This window comes from Gavialis gangeticus, unplaced genomic scaffold (assembly GCF_001723915.1).
Source record: "Gavialis gangeticus isolate Ggan-Ray unplaced genomic scaffold, GavGan_comp1, whole genome shotgun sequence".
In the NCBI taxonomy this organism is placed as follows: Eukaryota; Metazoa; Chordata; order Crocodylia; family Gavialidae; genus Gavialis; species Gavialis gangeticus.
Window position 1 is genome coordinate 14983710 of NW_017729030.1, and position 8813 is coordinate 14992522.

General features: G+C 42.8%; 1 long non-coding RNA gene across 1 annotated transcript in view; it reads left to right on the forward strand.

The window, feature by feature from the left end:
• Window positions 1-1134: 1134 nt before the first annotated feature.
• LOC109301081 overlaps window positions 1135-8813 on the forward strand; it is an 8901-nt gene continuing 1222 nt past the window's right edge. Inside the window, exons 1-2 of the long non-coding RNA XR_002098423.1 lie at window positions 1135-1231; window positions 8459-8813. The exon at window positions 8459-8813 is cut by the window's right edge and continues 1222 nt beyond it. This is a non-coding gene — a long non-coding RNA (uncharacterized LOC109301081). The remainder of the gene's footprint in view (window positions 1232-8458) is intronic.

Sequence of the window (8813 nt, forward strand, 5' to 3'; positions counted from 1 at the left end):
AGAAAACAGAAGCTTGTGGATACAAACAAAATGTGTAGGAAGAGAGAGCAAGGGCCTTAGTTTATGTCTGTGCCTTTAGAACCCCTGGGCTAGGGTCAGAAGTTACACATAAACCGGTTTAAATTATCAGAAACTGGTTTAAACATGTGACAAAACACAATCTCAGTGCACATAAACCAGTTTCAAAATGGCTGAAACTAGTTTACACTAAACCTGGTTAAATGTAGTATCAGACTTAACTGATAAGTATCAGACTTAACTGATTTGGGAGTTGGGACTTAACTGATTTGGGACTGCCTGCCCCGCCAGGCAAACCCCGGCTGGGGGTGGGGGGTTAAATACCTGTTCCTCATCTCAAACGTATTGCTGGCTGCAACTATGGACTACAAATCCCAGAGGTACCTGGAAGCAGGATGAGGAAGTGATGAGCAACCCTGCAGAGTCCTGCTACTGTACTTCTGGACTGCAAATCCCATAGATCTTGGAGCAGCAGGAAGAGGAAGTACTCTAGCACCCCCCAGCTTCTGGCCTGAGCCACTTCAGGCATCTGGCTATATTTCCTGAATTAAAGGTAAATGACTGTTCACTTCTGTTTCAATTTAATCTGTGAAGCTTAGACTAACCTCCAGAGTCTGAATCGATTCGGCCTTGGGCTTTTTGACTGTCTGTACCTAGCCCAGATGTGGAAACTAGGGTCTTTCAGGGATCTGACCCAACTGTATGCAAAATTCAGAAAATTGGATTAGGTTTCCAGATGTAACTCTGAAATTTTAAAGACCATGGCACGTACTTTCCTCCTCCATCAACTGACTGTCCATCATGACTGGAGCAATGGATTGTTTGGATCCCAAATTCTGCTTTGGTCTGGGCCCTAGTAGTATCCAAAACATTTTTCTTGTTTTATAAAAAGTACAGTAGTAGAGATTTTTCCCCCTTCACCTTCATTTATATTTTCCATACATGCTTTTCTCTCTGGCTAATACTTAGCTGGAATGAGACAGAGTATAGGGGTTTTTTTCTGTCATGTCAAACAAATGCAGATGAACTCAACTACTCCTTTTTAAATTCATTTGATTGGCTTTAAAATAGTAAAATCTAAAATGCTATTTTTTAAATTATTTTTCTGCACAGGCTGCTGATCTATAAAGAAAAGGAAAGAGGATGGTAAAAGAATTGCAGCTCTGATGATTTAGTTTGTGAGCATTGCAGGATATGGGCATAGAATTACAAGGTGAATAATCCATTTACATTGAATGTTTTCCTTACTCAAACCAAGTTTCTGGCATAAGGCTGTATGTTTGTCATCATTGTGACTTTTGTAATGAAACTCAAAAATCTGATTTACAAATTTTTCATAACCCCTTTTTGTAACCTCTACTGTTGGGCAAACTCATTCAACTAAATTTTCATGTTTAACTTTCTCTTTGTAGCATAATGGAGCAAGTGGGAAAGGTTCCTTTAAAATCACTTGAAATAGTGAAGTCGTGATTAACAAGGAATAGTAAATAATGTGATTTCAGGACTTTTTTGCTGAATTTGTGAATTTTGCATTTTTTTGCTGCTGCAGATGTGTGACTTCACCTACTTTTTGCCATGGTTAGCAGCCAGCATGAATGATATGACCCAGGATTGTGCTTTCAGTGGTCCAACAATTTTCAGAATGGGTAGGAGCAGTGTTCGTCATTTGGAGGCTCCTTGCAAATGTTCATTACTGAGCTCCCACTTCTTATTTGATAACCATAGTCTCTGTGGTTGCTAAGAGCAGCCTGGAAATCGATGGGACTCTCAGACTGAGGCTTTGATGGACAGCTTGTCTCTCTTCCCAGTTCCGGTGTAACTATGGTTGGGAGCCCTCTTGGAAAGCAGGAAAGTGAAAAAAAATGGCTTCTCTGCTGCTGGGAGTACAGCCTCTAAGGAAAAGTATGAATTATTCCTTGAAAAAGGGGGTGCATTATGTAATTAAGTAGCTAGTTAAGTGAGCATCAACCTTAGAGATTTAACTACTGTGTGGGAATAATTTTTATTCTTGAAAGGTGGGTGTGTCAGGACTAGGATTTCAGGCTGATCTAGAACAACCAGGGTCTCACTGTTAGTGATTATTAGAGGATCTGTTGCTTCTACTTATGTCTGATTGTCATTTAAATGTATTAATTGTATCATACAGTTCATTAACTTATTCTCTCCAGGCCTGGGGAAGCCCGCAGGATGCTGGTTTCCCACAAGGCTCTAATAATTAGAGTAACTAATTTTTTTCTCCTTGGGTTGCTTTTGTGGGTGTCTCTGTGTTTACCAACACTAACCAGTTTGTTTGCACCAGTGCTCACATATGCTCAGAGTTCTCTGAAGCAAGAGCAGGTTTGCTTTACAAGATAGTTTGACTTGAGAATTTGGATGTGTCATCTTGGGACACCCTGGAAATGGTTGATCTGATTTGTTCAGCAAGTAAACAAAGTGTTTTTGTTTGAAATAAAAGTGTACAACCAAATGTCATTCAGATTCCTGAGCAGCAGGTCCTGTAACTGCAGCCTGTATTGAGTTCAGCGCAAACTCTCTATACTGAGAAGGTACCAACAGCAGCCCTATACACTTTCCTTTTTCCACAGCGACTGACTTTCCAGGAGCACTGGAGAAATAGATCCATGTCCTGCCACCTCGTACTCTTGGTAGCTGTAAATCCTTTAGTTATGTACTAGAGGCAGTGAGGAGACTAGTTCTTTTTATAGCAGCTAATTATTGAGACAGCATAATTTGCTATGTTTTTATTTACTTCAGGTTACTTAATCATTCTGTGAAACATCCTTTTATCTCAGACTAGAGTGAAGGGTTATGTTACTCTCTTTTCTGTGCTGCTCACTGCTAGTATGTGTGGAATCTGTCTTGCAAGGAAATCCAACTTGTTCGATTTGTGTAATACACTTCTGCATGCTTTTTAAAAGGGAAAAATGCTGAAGAGCAAGGATGGCAGGAGGAACATACTGGGCAGATCTACTTGAACATGAGATACTAACTGTGCAGTATCCTAATAACACTGTGCAGTAGTGTGCCAGGCAAACACCATGCTAATACACTATTGCACAGTAGTATTAGGCTACTGCTCAGTACGTCACAAAAAACCTGTGCGCCGGCACTACTGTACAGTAGCTCAAGTTACTGTGCATTGATTTAGTACTTGGTTAACCAAGTAGTAAATGTAATGTGCCATAACTATGGCACATTAATGAACATGCAGATGTGCCTATTGTGCCTAAGTATGAAAGTTTTTCAAAGTGTAAATTAATGGGTGGGATTTGTCTCTTGCACAAGATCAGTGAGAAGGTTATGGCTGCCACAGTAAAGCTTACTTTTCATGTCTATCTATGCCTATTTCTACACCTGTATTTAATAGTATTACTATCGGCCCATTGTAGTGAGGTGTCAAGGTAGAAAGTTGGTACTATACTAGCCACGCACTTGTGCCTGAACTAGAGACTGACCTTTTCAGTTGTTTAGCATATAAAAGTAGGATTTTTTTCTTTTTTACAGACAAACATGTCTTTGATTACAGTGATTCAACTGCTTTAGTGTTGTTGAGGTCTGTAATCACGGCAGAAGAAGGAGAGTGACATCTGAGTTAGAGAGGCAGATGCAAATGCCTAATTGGTTGTGCATCCAGAAACCTTTACGTAATTTTCCAAAGCCCTTTCAGTGTTGATGTGTTTGGCTGAATGTCACATCTTAAAAGGATAGTACATTTTAAAAATCTAAAGGTTTAATACTCTTTATTACGGATTAATTTAAACTATTAAAGAGAATTATAAACACTAGTTTACTTTTTGCTATTTATAAATATGTTTCCTTTTTTGCATTAAGCTTGGATAACAAAGTGGAAGGAATGAATATAAACATTGCTTCTGGTATAATGAGCACTTATTTTGTTTAATACTGAGAACAATAATATATTATTATCACACTGATATCAGGCAATTTGTACCCCTTCTTTTAAATAGTTAAAATGAGGATGCCAACCCAGCCTTCCCTTTGTCCCATCCCTAGTCAATTTCATTTTAATTAACAAGAAGCTTGAATATTATATTTGTATGCAATTTGCAACCCCCCCCATATTACATTATAAAACCTAAATTCTAGAAATATATTGACCTGATAATGACATTTTAATTTTATACCTTAGAATCCAGGGTAAGAGACTTATATTTCCCCCCCAACATAATAGCTAATAACAGGGACAGACAGTTCTGTGAATATTTTAATTTGAAAGAGTTTTATTATGCAACGCTTAAACTACAAGTATTTGAAAAAAAATTAGTAAGTCTCCTCCACTTCCTTGGTTTGTTGTAAAACATGTGTGTATTTGGTTGCTGTGCTCTCTGGAGTGGGTGGGGAAAAAGGGAGGCCTGGATTAGCATAATTATGTTAGCTATTTTAGGAGATCTAGGATGAATAAACAGATGTCATAGGGATAGTGATGCTAAAATTGTCCTCAGTAATGCTAAAGAGGTGCTTATCATTCAGTGAATATTTTGGTTGTGCAAGATCTGGCCTATACTCATCAGTATATAAATAAGCATAATTATTTTTAAATTACTTTAAGTAACAAAGGAATTGGATAAATTATGTAGGACACAAATCTCTCTTATGCAGGCATAAATGCATATGGATGGAAATATGGCGACACACTGTGTTATTATTAGCTGACAAGCTGAGGCACGATACAGCATTTAATAATGGCTGGTAAATCTTTAAATGATGTCAGTGTATCATACTGTTCTTTTCATGATATTATCAGCAGACATTAAAATTATTTATTGCTGTCATCATGCATTTCTGTCACCCGTGGCAACTTGGCAGAAAATGTATTGTTAGCACAGCTGATGATAGATTCAGTTTCAGATTTTGGTTCTAATAATCTGAACATCTCAATGGTATTTTTATGTCTACTGGCAAACAATTGCTTCTCAGGTCACACTGTATTTACAAATGGTGCCTAAATAAAGCATTTTGGATTTCTTGCATTCTGCCTATTAATAATAATCTTTTCTATACAGTTTTTCATTTGCAGGTCTCAATGCATAAATGGTGTTCTCTCCACTATATATATCACGGAAACTGAGACACAAAGACTAGGGACAGAAGTTACAGATGTTACGCATAAACTGGTTTAAGTGATCAACCTCTAACAGAACAGAAATTCAGTGTACGTAAACCACTTTCAAAATCACCAAAACTGGTTTAAGATAAATGTAGTATCAGACTTTAATTGATTTTGGTCAAACTGGCTTATGGAACTTCTGTCCCAGACCCCTTCCTGGTTCAAGTTAAATCACAATCCCCCAGCATCCCAGGAGCCTTTGCAGCCCTGGGCTGGGCTGTGCTGTCTGCTCCAGCAGAGCAAAGTTGGCCCCATTCTGCTGCTCCCTAGCCAGAGCACTATCGCTGTTCCAGCTGGCTGAGAAGGCAGTGGAGGTGGAAAACCAAGCTCTGCCTGGTGGGAGTGGAGCAGCCCCTCACAGGCTTTTCCCCCACTTGCTGCTGGAGTGGGTGGGATGGGGGAGTGGCCAGATCCCAGGCCAGGCTGGCAGAATGAGGCAGGGGGTCCCTCTTGCATGGGACCCCTGCTGGGGTCTGCCTGACAGGGATGGAACAGCCCCTGCCTGGCTTTTCTTCACTTGCCACTGAAGCGGTGGGGGCAGGGGTGTGGGCAGACATAGGCCAGGACCAGCATGCTGAGGCAGAGGGGACGGAGGGGGATCTAAACCATGGGACCCCAGCCATGGACTGCTTGGCAGGAGTGCAGCAGCCCTTGCCTAGATTTTCCGTGCTCACCACTCCAGTGGAGGGGGCAAGGCGGCGCATGGCCAGACATCAGCCCTGGGCTGGCACACTATGACAGAAGGGAGGGAGGCCCAGGACCCCAGCCAGGGTTTGCCTGGGGGAGGGGCAGCCCCTGCCAGGCTTTTTCCCTCCCTTCCCCCCTGCTCAAGTCTGGGGTCAGCAGGCTGTGAGGGGAGGAGGATTTAACCCCTGCCTCCCTGTCCACACAGGACCCCAGCTCAGGTCTGGGGGGAGCCCCTTCCAGAAGCCTCCACCTCCTGGCTTGAGTGGGGGGCGTGGGCATGCCTTGGCTTATGGCTTCCCACCTCCCTCACCGTGGATCCCAGCTGGAGTTTGCCTGGGTGGGGGGCAGCCCCTGCCAGGATTTTGCCTCTCCTCACTCGAGCAGAGGGGTTGTGTGGCCACAACCTAGCCCTGGGCTGGCAGGCACAGGTAGGGAACAGAGGAGCTTAAACCCTCACTATGGCCACACATGACCCCAGCCAGGGTCTGTGTGGGGTGGCCTGCCACGCTTCTTCCCCGCCATTCCCTGCTCAGGTCAGGGGAGGGGGCAGCCCCTGCCAGGGTTTTCTCCCTCGCTGCTTGTTCAAGTGGAGAACAGGGGTCATGGTCACACCACACAGACATGGAGGGGTTTAAACCCCCTTCCCCCCACTCAGCTTGCTGGTCCTGGGCCGGGCTGTGTTCTCTCCCTTCACTCTCTGCTTGAGCAGGGTGGGAGGGGGTAAAAGCCTTCCAGGGATTGTCCCCCCCCTTAGCAGGGAGCAAGGGGGCAAAAGCCTGGCAGGGACTGTCCCACCTCCCCCACCTCTACCAGACAGACCTTGGCTGGGGTCCCTTGTGTTCCAGGGATGGGGTGTATACTCTGCTCTCCCCTCTTAGCATGGTGTCCCAGGTCAGAAGTGGAGGAGTGGGATGGATAAGTATGGCAGGGGCACCCTGCCTCCTCCCCCGCCTTCCCTGCCCTGGTCCCAGGCTGAGATCCCATGCCAGCCACAGAGGAGGTTTAAAGCCCTGTCCTCCTGGCCTCAGCATGGGGCCATGCCCCCTCCACTTGAGTGTGGAGGTGGGGAAAAGCCTTGGAGCTTCCTCCTTTCTTTTTGGCTGTGGCTGGGAGGCTGGGCACCTCCCAACTTCTGGCCTGAGCCACTGCAGGAATGTGGGTGCATTTCCAGAATTGAAAGTGAATGTCTGTTCACTTGCTTCTGAGTTCAAGCTATGCAGTTTAGACTAATCTGCAAAGACTGAATTGATTCAGCCTCTGGCTTTTTGAATGTCTGTACTTAGCCAAAAGGAAGTGACTTATACAGGGACACGGATCAAGTCATTTGTAGAGACAGTAGTAGAACCTACTTATAGGAGCCCACAGCCCTCCACTTTCCCTACTAGCCCACAACTGCCCCTAGTTATGTGTATTTTTGATCGTTTAAACCAGTGGCTCTCAACAACATTTTCAAAAGACACCTGGACGCACACTTCGCTAGGGTCATCTGACCTCTGCAGTCTTTCCTGCCTTAGAGTAGGGGGGTTGGACCCGATCATCTTGTGAGGTCCCTTCCAGCCCCTAACTTCTATGAATCTTTGACTCATTAGATTCAAGGCACCCTCACAAAATGCCAGCCAACTTGGTTTTTTGACTAAGGAAAATTGATAAAGCAATTTCTCTGTTGAAAAGAACTCAGAAAGACCCCAACCAGCCAGAATGCTTTTGACACTGTGGATTCCTGTCTGAAATCTCTAGGTTTTTCTTATTTACACACCTAATGCTAATATTGTGTGGCAGCTGTGGCACCCTTAAAAAGATGTCTCAGCACTGAAGAGTACTATGAAACCCTGGTTAATAATTGGTGGTGTGAACTTGATTCTGACATTTGGCAATACCACGATGCTGTAAGTCTGTTTTGGTAAAAGCTTGTCTTGATGCTAAATCCATATAATCTGGGGCTCATTTTAACACACACCTTTATTTGGAGATTAAATGCAACAAAGAAGTAAATGCCACATAGAATATTCTGAGTGTGGTGTCTGTGTTTCCAATGTGCATGCATGTTATTTAGACACAGCATTAGGCTTCACTGGTCTAGCAGACTTAAATGAAATTTGCAGTGCATGAAGGAGCATGATTGCAACAGTAACTTTTTCAAAACAGCAACTTTGTCCCTAGGGTATTTGTTGTGTGTTGATTTTTCCTATATGTTAAATATCTGGATTTTTAATAAACAAAATGTTGTAACTTTAATTTGTATCTTCTATAGATGTTAATTGTTGCTATAATATGTTTTAATGACTGCATGCAGTATTAGATGTATCTGTCTGTGTAAAGGCTAGTGTACAGCTTTTAAATTTTGCCTTATTAGATATACTGATGAGAATTATTGCAGTATTGCAATAAATGTCACCACCATGTCATTAAACATAAGATTTTTCCCCTTCCTGGACCTGGAGCCGTTGTGGATGCACTTGTCTGAGTGTAATCAGTAGTAGTCTGATGTGATAGAGCCTGGAGGTTTGGAGTTTTGCGTGAGACTGACTACAAAACGCATGAAGGGGACCCATATTCAGGTGGGGTTTTGGTACTTTTACCTGTTATTTCATTCTAGAAAAGTCTTTTTACCTTTTTAATATTTAGTTCCTGCCTGCGTTGGATGCGACTGACCTGTGAGATGGTACCTAGTTTGTATTACGCAGTTGGAACATCTGGAAGGTATACAAGATAGATGTGTAATCCTTTATTATTAGAAACTGGGAGGATCTGGAGTCACTTACTTAAGAGAAGTGTAGTTTGCATCTGAAATGTAGTTCCACACCACCACAGAATCACTGCGCTTGCCTCATACTAAACAACAGCATAATTTGCGCTGATGCAACATGCACATTCATTTAAAATAAATACAAATTATTCTGGCTTCTGAGTTTTAGCAGAGTTTTTGAAGTTTCCTTAAAGTTATTATGATCAGATGAAGCTAATTACAGAGTACTTTACA